This window comes from Diceros bicornis, assembly GCF_020826845.1.
Source record: "Diceros bicornis minor isolate mBicDic1 chromosome 2 unlocalized genomic scaffold, mDicBic1.mat.cur SUPER_2_unloc_8, whole genome shotgun sequence".
Lineage (NCBI taxonomy): Eukaryota > Metazoa > Chordata > Mammalia > Perissodactyla > Rhinocerotidae > Diceros > Diceros bicornis.
The window spans coordinates 318,672-342,995 of NW_026690882.1; the positions used below are offsets into that span (position 1 = coordinate 318,672).

The 24,324-nt window shown below is 38.2% G+C and overlaps 2 long non-coding RNA genes across 2 annotated transcripts in view; one reads left to right on the forward strand and one right to left on the reverse strand.

The window, feature by feature from the left end:
* LOC131401818 (uncharacterized) overlaps window positions 1-23,703 on the forward strand; it is a 46,494-nt gene extending 22,791 nt beyond the window's left edge. The window contains exons 3-6 of the long non-coding RNA XR_009218010.1: window positions 19,476-19,603; window positions 19,686-19,795; window positions 21,748-21,859; window positions 23,601-23,703. This is a non-coding gene — a long non-coding RNA (uncharacterized LOC131401818). The remainder of the gene's footprint in view (window positions 1-19,475; window positions 19,604-19,685; window positions 19,796-21,747; window positions 21,860-23,600) is intronic.
* On the reverse strand, window positions 34-13,198 carry LOC131401820 (uncharacterized). Its single transcript, XR_009218012.1, has 4 exons — window positions 13,140-13,198; window positions 3,482-3,650; window positions 3,257-3,361; window positions 34-299 (listed from the first exon to the last, which is right to left on the reverse strand). It is a non-coding gene; the product is annotated as an uncharacterized LOC131401820 (long non-coding RNA).
* Window positions 23,704-24,324: the final 621 nt, after the last annotated feature.

Genomic DNA, 24,324 nt, shown 5'->3' on the forward strand with positions numbered 1-24,324 from the left:
ATGCCATTGCACTAGGATCTGTTATTTCCTCAAAACTCTGGAAATTCAAAGGGCTGCAGAACATAGAAGATAAAATCTTAATCTGGAACAGAAAGTCTTGTTTCTCACCAGCGCATGGAACGTGGGAAGAACGCCCCACCCATCAGTGCTCTGAATCACCCAGAGAGTCCTGGGGCTGGTGAGATCTGCAATTCCACATTAAGCCATGAAGAGAAGATTTCAGCGTCAGCTCCTGCCGGCACCTGCTGTCCTCAAATGTTGCTTCATAGCGTATTTGAAAGCAAGAAAGAGCTTTAACCCTGTGAGAGAGAAATCAGAACTGGAATCAGTACCAAGATTAGTACAAACATGATCCCAGGGGTCATATCTATAGGGGCATGGGTCTTATAAATACAGAGAGAGAGAAATATAGCAACACAGACTAGAAGGATAAACCTTAAAATGTTAACAGTGATTATCTCTAGCATGGCAGGCACTGCAGGCAAACTCAAAAGCCATTCTTAACCTCTTCACCACTGATAGCTCTCGTTCTAGAAGCTAGAAAGCCAAATACTTGTTTTGTCAAATTCTTTTGTAACTAGGAGTGGTCATGTGATGCAGTTCTGACCAATTAGATGAAAGGGAAATCTGCTGAGGGGTTTCTGGGAAAAGCTTCTGTTTCCTGTTAAAGGGAGAGGCATGAAAGGAGAGGCTGCTGCTTCTGCCCCATCCCTCTTCTTCCTGCCTTGAACATGGTCGTGATGTCTGGAGCTATGGCACCCACCTTGCAACCATAAAAAACATTTTGATGAAAAGCCAACATGCTGCTAGTGGATTGGAAAACTGGGAAGATCCTAAATCCTTTATAATACCACTGAGCAATAGAACCAATACCAGCAACACCTAACTCTGGGCTTCTATTCTTGCAAAAAAAATAATTCCCTATTTAATTAAGCCACTGGATCTTAGTTACTTGAGCTTGGAATATGTCAGTGAAAAAATAAGACATTCTAGTGTGAGATGGAAGACCATAAATAAATAAGGAAGTTATAGCATGTTAGGAAGTGGCAAGCGCTATGAAAAGAAAATCAGGATTAGAGGCAGGAGAAGCATGAATGTCAGGGTAGGAGAAAAGGAGGCAGTACGAAATCGAGTTGCCAGAGGAAATACTATTGATAACAAATGATTGGAACAAAGATTTGAAGGAGGTGAGGGAGTTGGCCATGTGGGTATCAGGACAAGAACATTCAAGGCAGAGTGAGCATCCAGGTCAAGATTCCTAAAGAGCAAGTGAGCTTGACGTGTCTGAAGAATCCTGAGCAGGCCAGCATGGGTGGAGCAGAGGGAAGTGAGATTAACAGAAGATGAGGTCAAGGAGGAAAAGAGGGTCAGATCGTACAGGGCCTTGTGGGCCATCAGGAGGACTTTGGCTTTTACTGAGTAAGGTGGGAGCCATAGAGGGTTGTAGGCAGAGAAGGGATGTGACCTGACTCAGGAGTTCACAGGCGCCCTCTGGCTGCTGCAAGGAGAACAGACCAAAGGTGGGGCAGGGAAAAGGCAAGAGGGGAAGCAGAAAGACCCTTTATGAGGCTATTTCCATAATCCTGGCTACAGACAATAGGACTTGGAACAGAATAGAAGCAACAAAGGAACAGACAGGCGATCAGATTCTGGATACATTCTGAGGAAGGGTCAACAGGATTTGCTGATGGATCAGAGATGGAGGGTAAGAAGAAAGGCAGAGTCAAGGATAACTCCATGGCCTTGTGCTGAGCAATAGAAGGATAGGGAACCCTCCATGGATATGAGAGGTGGGGGATCAGAAGCTCAGATTGGAACATGTTATATTTGTGACATCTGTTAGACATCTCAGTGGGGGCACTTGGTAGGTGGTTGGTTATATGAGTGTAGAATTCAGGAGAAGGAGCTGGACTGCACATTGTTTAATATTTTGGGGTCATTGCTAATAAATGGTGTTTATGGCTGTGAGACTGGATGAGATCTATGGTGTAGAGAAAAATGAGTACTTCCATGGAAAATGATGTATTGTCAGAGCACACATCTCCAGGCTGTCCAATTCTGATCTATGTGGGAGATATTTTACAATTCTGTAAATTTTAAATAACTGACAGAGATGCAAAATAATTCCATGGAAAAAACAGTTTTGCGTCCATTTGCACATTCATTTCAATATTCCTGAAATTATATATATGTATTATAATTCATAGGTATTATAATGCATATATATGTAATACATATATAACATATAGGTATATGAAATTTTATATGTATTTTATAATATTAATAATTATACGTATAATTATATAATATATAATTAAACATTATATTATATATATTATGTATATATAATTATGAATGAGGGAGCCAGGCAGATGTTATAACTGGGTCAAAAGAGAACAGCAAAGAACAGACATATACATGTATTATGTAATATATATTATGTATTATGTATACATTGTATATATTATATGTGTATTATGTATTATGTATACATGATATACATTGGATAAATTGCATATACATTATGCAATATATAATATATATCATGTATACACTGTATGCATATTATATGTATATTATGTATTATGTATACGTTGTATACATTATATGTGTTTTATGTATTATGTATACGTTGTATACATTATGTGTATGATGTATTATGTATACGTTGTATACATTGCATATATTATATATTATATACATATATGTCTGTTCTTTGTGTTCTCTTTTGAGCCAGTTATAACATCTGCCTGGTTCTTTCACTGATTGATGAGTGGAATAAAATCCAAAAATTAATGTATGCTCATTTTATATCTGTATGAGTCACGATTTTATCTTTTTTTTCTTGCTTGAGGAAAATTCACGCTGAGCTAACATCTGTTGCCAGTCTTCCTCTATTTTGTATGTGGGGCACTGCAGCAGCATGGTCACTGACGAGTGGTGTGGGTCTGCAGCTGGGAGCCAAACCTGGGCCACCAAAGCGGAGCACACCAAACTTAACCACTAGGCCATGGGGCCAGCCCCCATGAGTTTATCTTTTTTAGATCACACAGCTCCTAAGAGGCAGAGCTGGGATTTAACCCTAGGCAGCCTGGCTCCTGAACCTCCACTCTTAAACCCCACCCTCCATCAAATGAGCTAATGTACATGGACGCACTTAACTCACAGTAGACACTCAACACATGGTGGTGTTGGGATTGCTAAGAAGCAAGTATTCTGTTTGACCAGAACCTTCATAAAACACACAGTCTCTCACCGTTTTGGAAGTGAAGGCAAAGGATGTCAGTATGACCCCTGATGTCTGGGACTGGGATCCGGGTGTGGTCTTCCTGGTAATCCATCTTCTGTAATCTTCCCGTACCTGGAGATGGAGACACATCACGGGGAGATGAATCACTCCCAGATGCAGGGAAGTATGCTGGCACAGGCATGTCCCCTGGAAGGAGGGGCATCAGGGACAGCGAGGGCAGCAGCTACATACCCGGCGGTTGAGCAGACAGTGAATGAGGAAGATGAAGGCCCCCTGCAGGCTGTTGATGATGGTGAACAGGTAGGCCATGATACCAGCCAAGGGTCCAATCTGGAAAATGCCCAACACCCGGGAGCTCCCCAAGATGAAGAGCTGGGCAAATGCCTTGAATGTCAATAACCTGGAGGAGAAGATTTGCAGAGGATAAGGTTCTGGGAGGTGGCTGTTGTCCTCATGGGACACACTCTCAGGAATGGTCTGAGGCTGCCACCATGTGACCCACCACCTAGATGGAAATAAACGTGGGGTGGAGCCTCCAAGCCTAGGTGTAGGGAAATCGAATCCTATAGGCATTTAAAAGGCTATTGGCCTACAGATACACATCGGCACAAAGATGTGTGGACACATGTATTTAATGCAATATTTTCATTAGTAATGAAAGGCGAGAAGGACCCATGTGTCCAAGATTTTAGAACACGTTAAATGAACAATGAAGCCATACAATGAAATACCATGAAGCCTTTTTTTTACTGAGGTAAAACTCACATAACATAAAGTTCACCATTTTAACCATTTAAAGTACGATTCAGTGGTATTTAGCACATTCACAGTGTTGTACAAACATCACCACTATCCAGTTCCCAGACACATTTATCACCCCAAAAAGAATCCCCGTACCTATTAAGCAGTCATCCCCCATTTCCTTCTCCCCCAATTAGAAACAACTCAAATGTCCATCAACAGATGACTGGATAAACAAAACGTGGTCCATCCATATAGCAGAATATTACTCAGCCATGAAAAGGAGTGAAGCACTGACACACGCTACAACATGGATGAACCTTGAAAACATCATGCTTAGTGAGAGAAGCCAGTCACAAAAGTCCACATAGCATATGATTCCATTTATATGAAATGTCCAGAATGGGCAAATCCATAGAGACAGAAATCAGATTATACAACTGTTTTTTAAAATGAGATGAGAGTGACAATATACTATAGTGGGTAAGGCTCTGGGTCAGACTGCCTGTGTTTAAATTCTGATCCATTCACTAACTTTGCGGCCTTAGTAGGTTACTTAACATCACTATGCCTCAGTTTCCTCACTTTGAGATAAGGATGACAACACAATGCCTACCCTATAAGCTTGTTCTACCAATTAATGAGATAGCATTAGACCTAAAGGTGCTTAGAACAATGTCTGGCACAAAATAAACATTTTTGTTAGTTGTTTTTAACCTTAAGTACTGATATGAAATAAGCTACCTATTATGTGGAAAAAACCAAGCGCAGAATGATATGTACAGTGTCCTGTCATTTATGTAATAGAAGATGGATGTGTAAGTATAGAATATTCTGGAAGGAAGCTCAATTCAGGTGATAATGGTTGCTTGAGGTGGGAGAGATCTGGGGACCTGAGGAGTCAGGGAAGAGAGAAGGAATTAGTTTTCAGGTGTTTCCTTTTTTAATGCTTAATTATTCTTGCCATGGCATACATTAACTTTATTCTAACTTTTTGCACTAATTTTTAAAAAGTAATTTTTAGAAAAAAATATTTAAGATGGATGAAGGATTGGACTCTGACGGGAAAACAAACAAGGGACCATCATTAGGTTACTGACAATAAAACCTAGACAATGTCTGGTTTGGGTGGGTTCTTAAAATGAACATTAGTTGAATGGTGAAATTAAGAAACACAGATGCTCTATAAGAATACGAAAAAGTCCCACCTCTGTATGATAGAATAATATATATGAAGGTAAAATAACGAGATAGTGTATGTCATCTATTAAATCAGCAAAACAACAAAAATGATAAACCCTAATGCTGGCAAGGCTGGAGGTAAACAAGCACTCTTGTGAATGGAAATAACTTTTCTGGAAAACGATTTGCAATATACACTAAAAGTGTTACAATCCAACCTACCCTTTGAGTCAGGCAATTTCATGCCTAGTGTTATGATTAAATAACCACAGATGTGGAAGAAAATTTACCTACAAGGATGTTCAAGACAATACTGTTTATAATAGCAAAAAAAAAAGTCAGAAATAACTTAAATGTCCATAAATGAGGGATGATTTAAGTAAACTGTGCTGGCTCCTTACGCTGAACAGTTATAGAAAAAAAGGATAGTTGACAAATTTCTAATCAAACAAGAAAAATTTTATGACGTGTTATTAGAAGAGTATTATTTAATTTTCAAATATTTGGGGGATTTTCCAGACTTTTTTTCTGTTATTGATTTCTAATTTAGTTCCCCTGTCAGAGAACATGCTTTGCATAATTTGAATCTTTTAAAAGCTTATCTGATTTGTTGTATGTCCCAGGATGTGGTCTTGGTAAATGTTTCATTTTGACTTTAAAAGGATCTATGTGCTGCTGTTATTGGGTGGAGTGTTCTATAAATGTTATCACGTTTGTTGATAGGATATGAAAGACTTGAACAACATTTACTGATTTTCTGTCTCCTTGTTCTGTCAATTATTGGTAGGGGTGTGGAAGTCTCCTATTATAATTTTTTGGATTTGTCTGTTTCTTCTTTTAGTTCCATTGTTTTTTGCTCCTTGCATTTTGAAGCTCTTTTATTAGGTACATAAATGCTTAGGATTGTTATGTCTTCTTGATGAATGGACTCCTTTATCATTATAAAGTGGTCCTCTTTATCCCTGGTAATATTCTTTGCTCTGAAGTCTACTTTGTCCCATATTAATGTAGCCAGATCTTTTGACTAGTGCTAGCATGCTCTATTTCCATCCTTTTACTTTTAGCCTGTTTGTGTCTTTACATTTAAAGTGTTTGTTTTTGTAGGCAACATACACTTGGGTCTTGCTTTTTTATAGTTTGATGATCTCTGCCCTTTTTTTTTTATTGTGGCAAAATATACGCAACATAAAAATTGCCATTTTAACCATTATAAGGTTTAGAATTCAGTGACATTAAGTACATTTACAATATTGTGAAACCATTGTGACTCATTTCTGTAACTTTTTCATCATCCTAAACAGAAACTCTATACCCATTACACAATAATTCCCCCTTCTGCCTTCTCCCCTACCTTCTGTCTTATGAATTTGCCTATTCTAGGTACCTAAGATGAGTGGAATCATATAGTATTTGGCATTTTGTGTCTGGCTTATTTCACTTAGCATGTTTTCTAGTTTCATCCATGTTTAGCATATATCAGAGTTTCATTCATCTTTAAGGTTGACTAATATCCCATTGTATGTGTTTATCACATTTTGTTTGGACACTTGGGTTATTTTTACCTTTTGACTATTGTGAATAATGCTGCTGTGATCATTGGTGGACCAGTATCTGTATGCCACATCAATGGTTTGGGTGTATACCTGTGAGTGATTCCTGCTTTCATTTCTTTGGGTATATACCTATGAGTGGAATTGCTACATCATATGGTAATTCCATGTTTACCTTTTTGAGGAACTGCCACACTGTTTTCACAATCTCTGCCTTGTAATTGGGGCATTTAGAACATTTACGTTGAATGTGATTATTGATATGGTTAGATTTAAATCTGTCATCTTACTGTTTGTTTTCTGTCTCATCTGTTTTTTGTTTCCGTTCTCCATTTCTTCTTCTTTTGGTTTAAGTATTTTTTATGATCTCGTTTTATCTCTTTTTTTAGCCTTTTAACTATTAATTCATTCAACCATCAATTTCTTCACTTTGTGTCCTTGGCTCATGCAGTCCTCCATTCGTTAGCTTTCTGATCTTGGGAAAATGACTTAAACTCTCCTAAACTCGAAAGAACTGGAGCTTCTTGCATTACACCACACTGCTCCCTACCATCTCTATCCTCTGGTCATTTCTGTATGAGAGCTGAAATAAGGCAGAGTGTCACCTTGTTTGACCTCAACTGGAACGTGTGTGTTGATAGACTGAAATTTTTCACTGCTCTGCTCATGTTTGCGAATGACCATGAGAATGCTGCAAATACTGATTTGGGATTCCAAAAAACTTTTAGTGAGTAGGTGAATTCACAAATATGGAACTTGTAAATAATGAAGATCAGCTATATATGTACCACATAGGGTGGTTGTGTGGGTTAAATCAATTAATACAAGTTAAGTTCTTCAAACAGTGCCTTAACACAGACTCATTTGATGTTTCAGAAATTTATTTGGTAAGTTTGTTTTTAGTAGTTTGTATGTCCAGGTATAAGTGAGGATATTTTTATGTCTAATTTTTGGTGACATTGCATAGTGTAGAATTGTGCTCTTTTCATGTGGTGAAATCCAGGTTTCCTACCCTGCTTTTTTCCTGTCACTCGTCTACTTCATTTAGTCCTTTTTTTTTTGCAAACATGCAGGCATGGCTTTAAGGGCAGGAAGGATTAATGATGAACAAAAGCGATGTTGCTCCCTGACCCTACATTCTGCTTTCTTCACTATGATGGTTTTTTTTTGGAGCTGGCTGCTACATTTTTTAGGCAGCTTTATTGAGATATGATTCACATACCATACAATTCACCCATTTAAAGTTTATAATTCAGTGGGTTTTTTTAATATATTCACAGATGTGTGTAACCATCACCACAGTAAATTTTAGAATATTTTCATCACCTCAAAAAGAAGCCTGAACCCTTCAGCTACCATCCCTTTATCCCCTACCCTGTTTACCCCATCCCTAAGCAACCACTAAGCTACTTTTTTGTCTCTATAGATTTCCCTATTCTGACTTTCCTATGAATAGAATCATATAGTATATGGTTTTTTTTTTTGGCTGGCTTCTTTCACTTAGCATTATATTTTCAAGGTACATTTATGTTGTAGCATATGTCAGTATCTCATTCTTCTTTATGACCAAATAATGTTTCATTGTGTGGATATACCACTTTTGTTTATCTGTTTGTGTGTCAGTGGACATTTGGGTTGTTTCCACCTTTTGACTATTATGAGTGATGCTGTTACATTCATGTACAAGTTTCTGTGTGGACATGTTTCCATTTGTTGGATATATACCTAGGAGTAGAATTGCTGGGTTACATGGTAGCTCTATGTTTAATTATTTGAGAAACTGCCAGACTATTTTCCAAAGTGGCTGCAACATTTTACATTCCTGTAGCAGTGTTTGAGGGTTCCAGTTTCTCCACATTCTCACTAACACTTGTTATCTAACTTGTTAATTTTAGCCATTGTAGTGGGTATGAAGTGGTATCTTATTGTGGTTTTGATTTGCGTTTCCCTTATGACTAATGATACTGAGCATCTTTTCATGTGCTTATTGGCCATTTGTATATCTTCTTTGGAGAAATATCTGTTCAGATTCTTTGCCTATTTTTAAATTGGGTTGTCTTTTTATTACTGAATTGTAAGAAGTTTTTTTGGGGGGAGGAGGTGGGGAAGATCAGCCCTGAGCTAACTTCTGTTGCCAATCCTTCTCTTCTTGCTGAGGAAGATTGGCCCTGGGCTAACATCCGTGCCCGTCTTCCTCTACTTTATATGGACGCAGCCACAGCATGACTTGAGACGCGGTACTTTGGTCTGTGCCTGGGATCAGAACCCATGAACCCTGGGCCGCCAAAGTGGAGCGCGCGAACTTAGCCACTACACCACTGGGCTGGCCCCAAGAGCTTTTTAATATATGTTCCGAATACAAGGTCCTTATTAGATATATGATTTCCAGATATTATTTCCCATTCTAGATTGTCTTTCCACTTTCTTGATAGTGTCTTTTGAAGCATAAAAGTTCTTAATTTTGATGATGAAGTTTAACTTATTTATTCATTTATTTAGTTGCTTCTGCTTTTGGTGTCAGATCTAAGAGTCCATTGCCAAATACAAGGTCATGAAGATTTATGCCTGTGTGTTCTTCTAAGTGTTTTATAGTTTTAGCTCTTCAATTGAAGTGTATGATCCATTTTGAGTAAACTTTTGCTTATGGGATAAGGTTAGGGTCTAACTTCATTCTTTTGCATATAGCTATTCAATTGTCACAGCACCATTGGCACCCTTGTGAAAAATCAGTTGACCATAGGTGTATAGGTTTATTTCTGGTCTTTCAGTTCTGTTCCATTGATCTGTATGTTTGTCCTTGTACCAGTACCACACTGTCTTGACAACTGTTGCTTTGTAGTAACTTTTGCAGTTGGGAAGTATGAGTCTTACACTATTTATTCTTCTTTTTCAGAATTGTTTTGTTAGTTGTAGCTTGTTGCCTTAGAATTCCGTATGAATTTAGAATCAACTTCAGAGTATAAGTTTTGCATTTCTTTGGTTAATTTATTCCTGGTTTTGGATACTATTGTGAATGGAATTGTTTTCTTAATTTTACTTTTGGGTTTTTCAATGCAAATGTATAGAAATTCAATTGGGTTTTGTATATTGATCTTGTATCCTGCAACCTTGCTGAACTCATTTATTACTTCTAATAGTTTTTTGGTAGACTCCTTAGGATTTTCTATATACAGGATCACTTTATGCAAATAGAGATAGTTTTACCTCCTCCTTTCCGATATAGATGCCTTTTATTTCTTTTTCTTGCCTAATTGCCCTGGTTAGAACCTCCGCTACAATTTAGAATAGAAATGGCAAGAGTGGAAATCTTTGTCTTGTTCCTAATCTTAAAGGGAAACCATCCAGTATGTCACCATTAAGTATGATGTTAACTGGAGATTTTTTGTAGATGCCCTTTATATTGAGGAACTTCCCTTCTGTTCCTAGATTATTGAGTTTTTTTTTAAATCATGAAAGTGTGTTGGATTTTGTCAAATGCTTTTTCCTACATCTGCTGAGATGGTCTTATGATTTTTTGTTTTTCATTCTATTTGTATGATGTATTACATTAATTATTTTTGGATGTTAAACCAACTTTGCATCCCTAGGATAAATCCCACTTGGTCATGGTGTATAATTCTTTTTATATATTGCTAGATTCAGTTTGCTAGTATTTTGTTGAGGACTTTTACATCCATGTTCGTAAGAGATATTAGTCTGTAGTTTTGGTTTCTTTCTTCTTTTTTTTTTTTTGGTGAGGAAGATTAGCCCTGAGCTAACATCCGTTGCCAATCTTCCTCTCCTTGCCGAGGAAGATTGGCCCTGGGGTAACATCCGTGCCCATCTTCCTCTATTTATTTTTTTTCATATGGGACACCGCCATAGCATGGCTTGACAAGCGGTACATCAGTCCATACCCGGGATCCAAACGTGTGAACCCCGGGCCGCCACAGTGGAGCGTGCAAACTTAATCTCTACGCCACCAGGCTGGCCCCTGTAGTTTTGCTTTCTTGTGACATCTTTGTCTGATTTTGGTATCGGGGTAATATTAGTCCCATAAAATGTGTTGGAAAGTGTTTCTTCCTCTTTTTTTTTTTTTTTGGAAGAATTGGTGTTAATTCTTCCTTGAGTGTTTGGTAGATTTCAGCGGTGAAACCATTTAGGCCTGGGCTTTTCTTTGTGCATAGTTTGTGGATTACTAATTCAATCTCTTCACTTATTATAGGTTTATTCAGATTATCTTGAGTCATTTTTGTAGTTTGTGTTTTTCTAGTAATTTGTGTATTTCATCTAAGTTATCTAATTTGTGTACTATTATTCATAGTATTTGTTTATAATCCTTTTTGTTTCTGTAAGGTTGGTAATCTTGTCCTCTCTTTTTTTTTTTCTTCCAGTTTTGTCTTTTTTTTTATTGATGTTTTAATAGTTTTTAACATTGTGAAATTTTGGGTTGTACGTTTTTGTTTGTCCATCACCATATATATGTCTCCCTTCACCCCTTGTGCCCACCCCCCACCCCCATTGCCCCTGGTAACCACAATACAGTTTTCTCTGTCCATGTGTTGGTTTATATTCCACATATGAGTGAGATCATACAGTGTTTGTCTTTCTCTTTCTGGCTTACTTCATTTAACATAATACCCTCCAGGCCCATCCATGTTGTTGCAAATGGGACGATTTTGTCTTTATTATGGCTGAGTAGTATTCCATTGTATATATATACCACCTTTTCTTGATCCAGTCATCAGTCGAGGGACACTTAGGTTGCTTCCACTTCTTGGCTATGGTGAATAATGCTGCAATGAACATAGGGGTGCATAAGGCCCTTTGGATTGTTGATTTCAGGTTCGTTGGATAGATTCCCAGTAGTGGGATAGCTGGATCATAGGGCATCTCTATTTTTAATTCTTTGAGGAATCTCCATACCGTTTTCCATAGAGGCTGCACCAGTTGGCATTCCCACCAGCTGTGTATGAGGGTTCCTGTTTCTCCACATCCTCTCCAGTGTTTGTTGTTTTTTGGCTTGGTGATTATAGCCATCCTAACGGGCGTGAGGTGATATCTTAGTGTTGTTTTCTCTCTTTTGTTTTTGATTCAAGTAATTTGAATCTTCTCTCTTTTTCTTGGTCAGACTGGACAGAGGTTTGTCAATTGTGTTGATCTCTTCAAAGAACCAGCGTTTTCTGATTTCCCTTTAGATTTCTTCTTTGACTCATTGGTTATTCATGAATGTGTTGTTTAATTCCCACATATTTATGAATTTGCCAAATTTATTCCTACTATTGATTTCTAATTTTATTTTATTATGGTTGGAGAACATACTTTGTATTATTTTTATGCTTTTAAATTTATTGGGGTTTGTTCTATAGCCCAACATTTGATCTGTTCTGGAGTATGTTCCCTATGTACTTGAGAATGTATCTTCTGTTGTTGGATGGAGTGCTCTGTAGAAGTCTGTTAGATCTGGTTGGTTTGTAGTGTTGTTCAAGTCGTCTATTTCCGTGTTGATCTTCTGTCTAATTGTTCTATACATTATTGAAAGTGGGGTATTGAAGTCTCCAACTATTGTTGAATTGTCTGTTTTCATTTCTATTAAAAGGTTCATGTATTTCAATGCTCCATTAATAGATGCATATATGTTTTTAATTGTTATGTCTTGAACTATTGACCATTTCATCATTATAAAATGTCACTCTCTCTAGTATTCTTGTTTTAAAGTCTATTTTGTCTGATGTTAGTGCAGCCACTCCAGCTTTCTTGTGGTTGCTGTTTGCATGATATTCTTCCCCATCCATTTACTTTCAGTGTTTTTGTCTCTGTGACTCTCGTGTGTCTCCTGTAGACAACATATAGTTGGATCGTGTTTTTTTTAAATCCCATCTAACAATCTTTCCCTTTTGATTGTTCAATCTATTCATATTTAATGTTACTGATATAGTTGGATTTACATCTGCCATTTTAGTTTTTGTTTTCTATATGTATTTTCTAATGTAGCATTTTAATTTCATTAGTGATCTGTTTTTTAGTTTTTTTTTTTTTTGGAATTTTTTTAAGTCATTGCTCTGGGGTTTACTATACACGTCTCATCAGCTTTAGATCTGTACTAGCTGAGTTTGGGTAATATGCAGAACCTGTACTGCTATGCAGCTTGATTCCCATTTTCCCTTTTTTTTGGTATTGTTGTTATATGTATTATATCTGTTAATGTTACAAACTCAACATTGCATTGTTATAATTATCATTTTACCATCTGCAGTCATTTCCTTAGCTCATTGCAACTTTGCTTCCATCCACCTCCTTTTGGGCTGTTATAGGACATATATTACACTTATATTAAATTGTGCATTTGAAGCCATGATACGTTGTGTGATATTATTTTATACAATTGGTTTTTAAATCAGTTAAGAATAGAAAGGATAAAAAATATGTATAATTACCTTTACTGGGGTCACTTGTTTTCAGCCTGAAGAACTTTCTTTAGTATTTCTTGTAAATCAGGTCTACTAGCAATGAATTCTCTCTCAATTTTTGTTTATCTGGCAAAGTCTTTATTTTTTCTTCATTTTTGAACAGTACCTTTCCTGAATATAGAATTCTTAGTTAACAGTTTTTTCCTTCAGCACTTTCTATGTGCTATCCCACTGCCTTCTGGCCTCCTTTGTTTCTCCTGGAAGCCAGCTGTCAGTCTTATTGGGTTTCCTTGTAAGTGACTCATCATTTTTCCTCTTGATTCTTTTAAACATTTTTCTCCTTGTCTTTTACCTCCAGCATTTTTTACTCTGATGTGTCTGTTTGTGGGTCTCTTTGTGTTTATCTTACTTGGAGTTCTTAGAGCTTCCTGCATGTGTAAGTTATTGTTTTTTAATAAATTTGGTAAGTGTGGGGTTATTATTTCCTTGAATATTTTTTCTGCTCCTTTCTCTCCTCTCTTTTCAGTACCCCAGTTCTGTGTATGTTCGTGCATTTAATTGGTCCCGTATTTCTATCAGGCTCTGTTTATTTTTCTTCATTCTTATTTCTCTCTGCTCTTCACCTTGCATAAATTCTATTAATGTATCTAAGTTTGCTAATTCTTTCGCCAATTCAAATGTACTTTCAAGCCCCTCTAGTTGAATTTTTGATTTCAGTTATTGTAGTTTTCAACTCCAGAATTTCCACTTGTTTCTTTTTTGTAATTTTTATCTTTGTTGATATTCTCTATTTGATATAAATTGTCATCATAACTTCTTTTACTTCTTTAACGTACATCTCTTTAGTTCTATGAACATACTTATAATAGCTGCTTTAAACTCTGTTCTGTTAAATCTAACATCTGGATGCTCTCACAGGCAGTTTCTGTTGCCTGCCTTTTACCCAGTGTGTGGGTCATACTTTTCTGTTTTTCTACATGCCTGGTAGTTTTTTGCTGTAAATAAGACATTTTAGATAACATATTGTAGCAACTCTGGGTATTGGCCCCCCACCCCCAGACTCTTTCAGGGCTTGTTACTGTTATTTGTTTATATACCAGCTGGATTATTTTAGTGAGATGTATTTCTTCCTCACTGTGTTAGATCTCTGATATTGCTTCTCTGGGTGGTGCAGTTTGGGGCATGCCCAGAGCCACCCTAGGATGACAGGTACAGGTAGGACTCTCTCCCACTCTTGCCCTCATTACACCCAGCAGTTAACCTCCACTAATTGTGGCCCATTGCTGTGTTGTTCTCAGCAGTGCCCTGGGGCATGAATTCCTCTACAGACTAATCCAGTCAAATAGTGGCTCCTGCCGGGGATTAGTTTCTGAGGTTAATGTTTGGTACTTGTCCGAACCCCAAGAGGGCTCTTCCCAGCTGTCTCATTCCCTGGTTCTCTCCTACAAACTAGCTGGCCTATAGTCTGGGCTGTATCTTCATTAGATCCAGGATTCTCTTCCCACTTGCTTTTCACCACAACTTGCACTGTTCTTGGGAGTGTCTTTAGGTTGAAACTTTTCCATGCTCTGTTGTATTGTCAATGCTGAATTTTCTTAGGTTTTTGTGACTAGATTGCTGTCTTCCTCTAGGACTGTTTCCAAGGGCTTTAAATGGTGTTATTTTAAAAAAAATTCACTAGTTTCCCCGAGAAGCAGGTGAGCAGAGCTACTCACACTGTCATGCTGGAAGTCGATCTCTCCAGTGTTATCTTGTGTCTTAGAGAGCGAGGATCAATTTCACACGTTTTACATGTTTTGTGTCCTCTGTAGCACTGGCTGTAGTCCTTGATGCACATTATAAATGTTCAATAAATTCATGTTGAATCTAGTGAAATTATAATCAGTCAGTCTAACATACTGGTTAAGATCCCAGCTCTGATTCATACTGCTGGGTCCCTTGGCAGTAGTGTGACTTTGGAGAAGCCACTTAACCCCTCTCAGCATTTGTGTTCTCATTTATAAGTGGGCTACTCTGTACCTCACAGGGTTCTTGTGAGGAGAGAGGGGAATAATCCATGAGTAGAATCCCTTAGAACAGTGCCTATCACATTTTTAGTGCTTTGTAAATGTTAGTGATAATTAATAGTCCTTGTTGACTAACACGGTATAAAAATGAGGACCTAAGATACATACTACTTGAAAAAATACTAATCACTAAAGATGTTAAAATTTTCTATTTGGCAACTGTATCGGAATTTATGGCCTGAATTTTTAACCAAAATACTGCAATTTGAAATTTTCCTTAGCCTTTTGACCATTTCTCCCCAAAATATCACCCATGTTCTGCAGTTCTTGAGTTCCAAGCTGCTTTAAGGGAAATCTAAAACCAAATGCTGTAGTTTGGCATCTGACTTCCAGTAGTGAGAACTCATGTTACAGTGGAACCTCAGGCGTGATTCAGGATTTTCTAATGCTGCTGTTAAATACTGTGCAGGCTCACACAAAAATGCATACGCTTAGCTGTCACTGACAGGAGTGGCTTCAGCTTTACGTTTGAGGAGCCGGAAGCCTTATTATAAGATTGGAAGAGTAAGGTGGTGGGAAACTCATTTTGGGGGTTTATTTCAAAACCTGTGGAGTGTATTTTTATACAGACTCACTATTTGCATGTTTGTACCATCTTTAATTCTTTAAGTATCTTCTTTTTTTTTTAAACAGTTTTATTTATTTATTATTTTGTGAGGGAGATCAGCCCTGAGCTAACATCCGTGCTAATCCTCCTGTTTTTGCTGAGGAAGACCGGCTCTGAGCTAACATCTATTGCCAATCCTCCTTTTTTTTTTTCCCCCCAAAGCCCCGGTAGATAGTTGTATGTCATAGTTGCACATCCTTCTAGTTGCTGTATGTGGGACGTGGCCTCAGCGTGGCCGGAGAAGCGGTGCGTTGGTGCTCGCCCGGGATCCGAACCCCGGCCGCCGGTAGTGGAGCGCGCGCACTTAACCGCTGAGCCATGGGGCCGGCCCTTAAATATCTTCTTTATCTTGATTCCTTGGCATCTTTGTGTACAAATAGGATAATTTCCCAACTGCCTATTAGGGATAAATAGATCCCTCCCTTTTTCCGTGAAGTGGAGGAGAAGTGGGATTGCTGCTTGGCGGAACTGCTGGACGGCCAGCCCTCTGGGCGGATGTGCGCCCTGTTGCTCTGGGGAACTGCTAGAGAGCCAGCGTACTGCGCTGCTTTTCCTACTCAAGCACCCGGGTTTTCTGGGAATCCTGTCTCCAGTTGCCTGCTGCACGTGGGGCCTGAGGGGGTGAGAGGAGAGTGCAGGGGTTGACCCACCTGGCTCTTCCTGCTGCTGGTGGTGATGGATCATCCAGAGACTATCCCTTGAGCCCCCTGTCTGGGCCTGGAGCCTTCTTGTGTTCTCCCACTGCTCGGCTGCCGAACTCCTCTCTGCCTGTTTTAGGCTGTGTGCTCCATCTTGTCAGATCTAGTTTTCCACATTTCAGGCATCCCTCATGGTTTCTCAGCCGCAGAGGGTTCTTCTGGTATTCCAGTACAGTTATGCAGTTGTGATTATTTGTTTGTTTTTAGTCTTTCATGTGGTCTTGGAGTAAAAAGGGAAGGCTGCAGTGTGTGCTCAGTTTATCATCTGGTAAATCCAAGAGATAGTGAAAAGTTCTTTGAAATGAATTGTTTTTAGGGTTCAGAGTGGCTCTCCTTTTAGCTGCCCTTTGATTGAGGATCTCTTTAATGCAGCAGGAGACACGTTGGCTTGTGTTTGGCAAGGCTCTTGAGGAGTGAGTTCCTTTGGTGAGCATCAAAATCTTCTCTTGAAGAAAGAAACTCTAAGTTTACGTAATTAATGTGTTGACTATATCTACAGTAACTCCTGAGAGGAAAGTATGTTCAGTTTTCTTATTGGGAATGCCTGGAGCTCTTTTCTCAAAGTTAGGACCTCCCCATGCACCCTTCCCCGTGCTATACTTTCTAGGGAGTGGAAGTAGAAATTCTCATGTAGCTATACGCAACATCCGTTGAAGAGCTACAGTATGCCTAGTGGTGTGCTAGGCGCTAGGGCCGAGGTTAGCAAGCCAGTGTACAGTTTTTGTAAATAAAGTTTTACTGAAACACAGCCATACCCATTCATGTCTGTATTCTTTATGGTTGCTTTCACTCTACAAAGGCAGATATGAGTTGTTGCAACTAAGGTCATATGGCCAACAAGTCTAAAATACTAACTATGTGGCTTCCTGGGGAGCATAAATAAAGTGGGTGTGGATTCTCCTGAGTCTGGTGTCTATTTGGTGCAGGAGAGAGGAAAATGTGGACTTTGGAGTGTAGAGGTTAGTTGGATAGGCAGAGAGCCTCCTGCCTTCATAGAATTTGTTTTGTTATGTTTGGGGGTCATCAGGTTATCTTTTTCAATAGACCCCCCAAAAATTGACCTCCTGTTTTCCTTACCAGTTATCCCATTCACTGCTTCTGATTGAACCCCTCTTTCCTGATTCATAGCACGGAGTATGGAACACTGTCTGATAGCTTCTTCCCTATTCTGCCCTTAAATCTCTTTTGATATCCTTTTTTCCCAATTGTAAATCCAAACTGAAGCTCAATCTCATTCCTTTCCCTCTCTCTCAAAGATAACCACTGTCCTGAAATTGGTGTTTATCATTCCTTTGCTTTTCTAATTTTGCTTTCATTGCATATGTATTCATCCCTGAACAATACCTAATATTGTTTTATCTGTTTGATAACTTTGAATAAGTGGTATACTGTATGTATTCTTCTGCAGCTTGCTTTTTTGTCTTAGCAATATATTTGTGACCATCCAGCTCTATTTCTTTGAATCTCACTTCTATTTGATATTCTACTATATGGACATATCACAGTTTATTAATGCATTCTTTGGGCTCTTTTTTTTCCTAATTAAGTTGACCGTTTATTTATCTATTTTTAATAGCTTTATTGAGATATAATTTATATACCATAAAGTTCACCCATTTAAAGCGTACAATTCAGTGGTTTTTAGTATATATACAGAGTTGTACAACAATCACTATTATCTAATTTTAGGACATTTACATCACTCCCAAAAGAAATGTTGTACTCACTTGTGGTTACTTCCTATCTCCCTTCCACTTCCTCTACCCTCAGATTAAAGCTAATCTATTTCTGTCTCTATTGGTTTGTTTATTCTGGATCATATAAATGGAATCTTTTGTGGTCTTTCATGACTGGCTTTCACTTAGAATGTTTTTGAGGTTCATCCATGATATAGCATGTACATAGTGGGCTTTTAAATTGTTCACAGTTTTTTGCTGTTACAAATGATGCTTTGCATGTGTTGGGGAACTATTATTTTTTAAGTGACTTTTACTATTAGTAACAGTAAAAACCTATCTCATATTCTTATCATCTGCTGAAGCTCTGGGAGAAAAAGACAAAGGTAATGTTTATCACAGAAGTATAATTGAGTGCCTCCAGGAGTGAGTAAGGCACAGTCCTTACCTTTTGAAGAGTGCACAGTGTAGCTGGGTTAGAATGACAAATTAATTATAAAACCATGGAAGTGCTACAAGTGAATAAGCAAAATTGTGTGGAAATGCAGAAGGAAGAGCAATTAATTTCTTAGGAGATGAGTACAAAGCGTTATAAAATGAACGACATTTGATCTGAGTCTGACCCTGGAAAATTACTAAGATTTCAGGAAGTGGGTGTTGATAGAGAGGAAGCAGTGTGCAAAGACATTGAGAGATGAGAGCGTTTTCCAGGAACTTAGACGAGATGGGGTGGACCTGAACAATATCGTGGTGGGACAGGAGACTAGGATGGGTCCAGGCTCATTGGTTTACACCCGCTATGGGAATCACTGGGAGAATCAGGCAAGATTAAGATGCAGCCACATTTGTATTTTAGGAAAAAAAACTCTGGCAGCATAGAGGGTAGGCTGGAGACAGGAGAGTCTAGAGGTGGGCAGTCCATACGAAGACTGTTCCAGTCTTGTAGGTGAGAGCTGATGCCCTGATGTGGTTAGTGTTTTTCATGTTAAATTGACAGGACTTATTGGAATGGGTGGTAAGGGAAAAGAATTCTAAGATGACTCCCCTGGTCTCTCGCTTGGACAACTGAATGATTTGGAAATTTGATAACTATCCCCCACATAGAGAAGATTAACTTGTGTTGGAAACTGTCTACTTTCTACAAATGAAATATCTACTTCAGTTTGCTTTAAGGAATAAGATAACTTATAATTTAAAGATTGCTTAAAGTGTTTTATTTCCAATTCAGAAATGAAACACAGGTACTTACTGAGCCTAGGTTATATCAGTTTCAGACTTGAACAATCAAACTACTATTAATTCTCATTTCCTCATAGCCAAAAGAATGCAATGGTGTCAAGATTCCTGTTGATGCCAGTAAACCTAATCCAAATGATGTGGAGTTTGGTAATCTGTATTTGGATATGAATGGAATCATCCATCCCTGTACTCATCCTGAAGACAAGTATGTAACCTGTTTTTGTCACTGACATCACCAGTTACAGAGGAGTACTATATTATATTACATTGTGTGCTTATCATTATAGACCAGCACCAAAAAACGAAGATAAAATGATGGTTGCAATTTTTGAATACATTGACAGACTTCAATATAGTAAGACCAAGACGACTTCTCTACATGGCAATAGATGGAGTGGTAAGTGCTAAAATAATTAACTTAGAGTCCTCCGTTTTTGTTTTTGCTGTGTTCCCAGTGTCTAGAATGAAAGTCAGCTAAATAAAGAAAAATGTTGAGTGTGGTAAATTTGAGAAAGCAAGCCTCATCCTTCAGTCATGCATTCAAACACTTTTTATGCCTGTTTTGTACCAAGTACTGTGAAATGCTGGGGATGTTGGTGACTGCCCTTGCTTTTGAAGGGCTTACCAGTAAAGGGACAGAGACTTAGATAAATGAGTGAGGTTAGTTATTTATGGACTTTATAGGCACTAGATAACACATGCAGCATGTTGAGGGAAGAAGGTGTCAGTGCTACTAAGAGAGTTGGAAGATAGAGAGGAGGTGACTTTTGTCCCATTTCTTGAAGGATAAAGAATAATTGGAGATTGGTGGGCAGTAGAAGGGGATGGGTGGGACAGATATGGGGAGGGAGGACCTTATGGGCTTCTCAAATGTGGCAGGTAAACACACTCTCCATGCCTATGATCACACTGACATATTTCGGCAACTGTAGGAGTTTTAGATTGGAAAGGGAAGTAGAGTGATGACTTGAAGAAGGCCTCACCTGCCACACTCAGGAGTTTGGATTTTATCCTATAGGCAGTGATTAGTCATCACAGGACCTTCAGAGGGGAATAACTTACTGACCTATGGTAATAATATCAAGTAGCTTAGGTTATAATTGATTAGCAAACTATATACCAGGGTTCAAGGAAAATTAAGGTAAATCATAAGCCTAAATTTATTTAGCCATATGCAAATAGATTCTCTTTTTCTTTTAGATTTTGCAATTGTAGTAGCTAATGGAATGATTTTGAAAATCCAGAAAACTTTGGGTCCAAGAAGATTAACTTTTCTGTGAGGTTCTCTTTACTCAAAGAAAAATCTTAGCTACCTGATAACTTGTTAAGTTGTAGTTAAAGTGGAGTAAAGAATAAAGGGAACAGGAATATGTCTTATTTGGAGCATATTCCAATTCACATTAGCTAAGTTTCTTGAAGAAAATTTTTAACTTTACTGCAGTATGCCCTTACTGCTAGATCAAGTATAAAATATGTACATATTTGTGTGCGTTGTGTACGTGCTCATGTCTGTAACATTTTTTTTGTTACAATATAAATGTAGATCATAGAACTTGATGCTTGAAAGAATTAGATTAGGTGGTCTCATTTTACAGAAAAGGGAACTGTTTAAAAGAGAATATAAAAGAACTTATTTTTTGTAGACAGGATACTTCAGAGTCCCTTCCAACCCCAAAACTCAGTTCAGTAACTTCAGAACCTTACAGTCCAGTTCACTTCATTCAGGTTTATCCAGTGATTTAAATTTCACTTGGTTAGAGTGATTTAAAAGTACTTTTGGTAAAAACCTTGTTCCCTGTCTCCTGCTGTGCTTGTAGAGACAGAGTGGTGATTATGAAGCTTATTGTGGGAAGTACAAAATGGAAGTGCCTTGGGGTCCTACAGATCAAGTAGTTTTCTTTTGCTTTTATAGGGCATTGTGCATCTCATTTGGAGACCGTCCTTCCTCTTAGGCAAGGACAGAAGGAAGCTCTTCCTGATCCTGGTTCTGTAGTCATTGTCTGCTGGCTGAGTCTTTGAGTCAAGTGAGCTTTCTTCTTGGGTGCTTTGAAGCACCATAACCCAGTGGAATTGGCATTAGGTCGTGGGGCCTGCATTGTTAAGTGCTGTGGCTTCATAGGATGTTTGTCCATTTGATATGTCACTCACTGAGCTCAGCTTTTAGGTTCTTGGTCCAAATTTAAGTCCTCAGGATCTCCTGTCTGTCGTGAAAGGATTATTAGACATATTACTTACCTTTTCCATTTTAGTGTACTAGTTTTATAAAAACAACTGATTCAAAATAATGTGCAGATTTAGTTGCAAATATTCTGAATAATATTATGTGAATATGAAATACATGTTTTTCAGGCACCACGTGCTAAAATGAACCAGCAGCGTTCGAGGAGGTTCAGAGCATCAAAGGAAGGAATGGAAGCAGCAGTAGAGAAGCAGCGAGTCAGGGAAGAAATACTGGCAAAAGGTAAAGAAAATGAATCTTGAAGGTGGACTTTTTATAAGATGTATGCAGAAGGGGGAGGGGCGGCAACTTTTTCTTACAAATAGATAAGGTTTTAATTTACTTAGGATCCCAGAATATGCAAGGAAAATTTATGTTCACTGTTGAGGAAAAGTTGTTAATGGAATTCTTCACTATTTGTTTCCAAATTCTGTAGTAAAAGAGAAACTTGGGAATACAAGGAGGCAGTTCTGGTAGGGAGAGCAGATTGTCAGTCCCTCTCAGGACAAGTGCAGCTCTTCTGCTAACTTTTATGTATCTGTAAAATAGAAATATTTTAAGTGCTTCTTACTTCTTTTTTTCTAATGGGGGCTATTAGAAAGCTACCATTCTGTAAACATTTTCCTCAAATCAGTCTTGGTAGCTTGCCTATTGCTTCCTCTTAGAACTCAGAGGTCTACATGAGGAGGCCTGGGATGATGTGACCCATATTCCAGGCTTTCACCAAGTCACACACATTGTCAGTCTAGATTGATGTAGCAGGAACCGAGGCAGTGAGATACCCAGGGTTCTCTCAGTTTTGAGGAGGGGAGGGGTGGGATGTGGCCATTTTTGCAATTCTTCAAAGCCTTGAAATTCCTGATGGGCACATAGGTAGGAGTTGGCTAAAGCTCAGAGAGGAGAAAGGTCAAGAGGTCTTCATGCCCACTCTGACTGGTTCTTTCCCAGGACACCTGTGTGTGAGGTGGGGTGTGGTTGTAGCAGAGTGATTTGTTTGGTGTTTTGTTACATAGGGCAATATGACAGACCAGGAAAGCCACAATTTATTGGCTCAGGATATTACACTGGGAAGTTGAAAAAAGATACCATAGTGTAGTCAGGTCAAACCTGCAATTATGATACATTCTATGTTATTTTAATTTGCTAGAAGTATGCGAGTATATAGTTACTTTTAGCTGTAGGTTATACTAATACTCTAAAACCTGTTTGTATCTATAACAGATTGTCTTTGATTTTAAAGATGTCTTCTTTCTTGAACATGTTATGAAATATGTTTGTGTCTTGAGAAAAAGCTAATCAGTGATACAGAGGGAAAAATAGGATTTTTGTATCCCTCTAGCTGATATTTTTATTTCTTATCATTTATTTCTTATCATAAGCTGTGATAAATTCAGCATTTTAATTTGTTTTTCTTGTTTTTTTATAATTTTTATTTATTTATTTTTTCCCCCCAAAGCCCCAGTAGATAGTTGTATGTCATAGATGCACATCCTTCTGGTTGCTGTACGTGGGACGCAGCCTCAGCATGGCCGGAGAAGCGGTGCCTCGGTGCGCGCCCGGGATCCGAACCCGGGCCGCCAGTAGCGGAGCGCGCGCACTTAACCGCTAAGCCACGAGGCTGGCCCTAATTTTGTTTTTCTAAGGCACCTTTATTTTAAGAACTGGTATCAAATTAGAATCCCTAACCCGTGTGTGTATTCTGCTGCAGAGGGCCTTAGGAAGAACATCATAATTTTTATATTTTTATATAACAGTATAGTATCTTTTGTGTACTATATATTGTTTGACACTTATGTTAAAGCTTTATTTAAATTTGAGGAGAGGAATCTTATTTTCTTCCCAGAAAGGGGAACATTGTTCCTCAAGTGACAATACTTCTCATTTTTTTGTATTTGAACTTACTGTGTTTGTTGTTTGGGCTTAATATTGAGTAGTTTACCTCACTTTTTATGGGGATAACAAAACATTGCCTCTTTTTCTCTAGGTGGCTTTCTTCCTCCAGAAGAAATAAAAGAAAGATTTGACAGCAACTGTATTACACCAGTAAGTAGTCTCAGACTTTGCTGGCTATTGCTAACTCTTAAATGATAGCTTAATTTATTTCCTTCTATCAACTTAGGAAACCAGGTTCATGGACAATCTTGCTGAATGCCTTCGCTATTACATAGCTGATCGTTTAAATAATGATCCTGGGTGGAAAAATTTGACAGTAAGTTTCACATTTTGGTACTTCAAAAAGATGAAGGTGATATTTGAGTCTATACTTTGATATGACTGATGCTATTTTTTTCTTTTTTCCCCCCTGTGAAATCCTAGTTGACTGTCAGAGGAAAGGAGAAGCTGCCAGGGTTATTAGAAATGGGGTGTCTTGCATGATCCAGTTTTAGACAGTCGAATTTTCTCTCCATGCCAATTTTTTGTCCTCTTACCGTCACTATGAAGCCATAAAACGGTACTCATGATTTTAAAAATATCTATTTATGTATGAAAGTAATTTTTAAATGAACATTTCTATTTGAAATCAAAATATAGCAAAGTTAAAGTCGTGGGTCTGCCTTTAAAGAATCACGGTGTTCTCCTAAGTATTTAAGTAAAATTTAAACAAACTCTTGTGTGATTTTAGGGTCATAAGCTTATTTCCCTGTTATTAGGTATGGGAAATTGTGTTTACTGCGTGTCTTTTATTGATTGCTCCCAGGGTTTGTGTG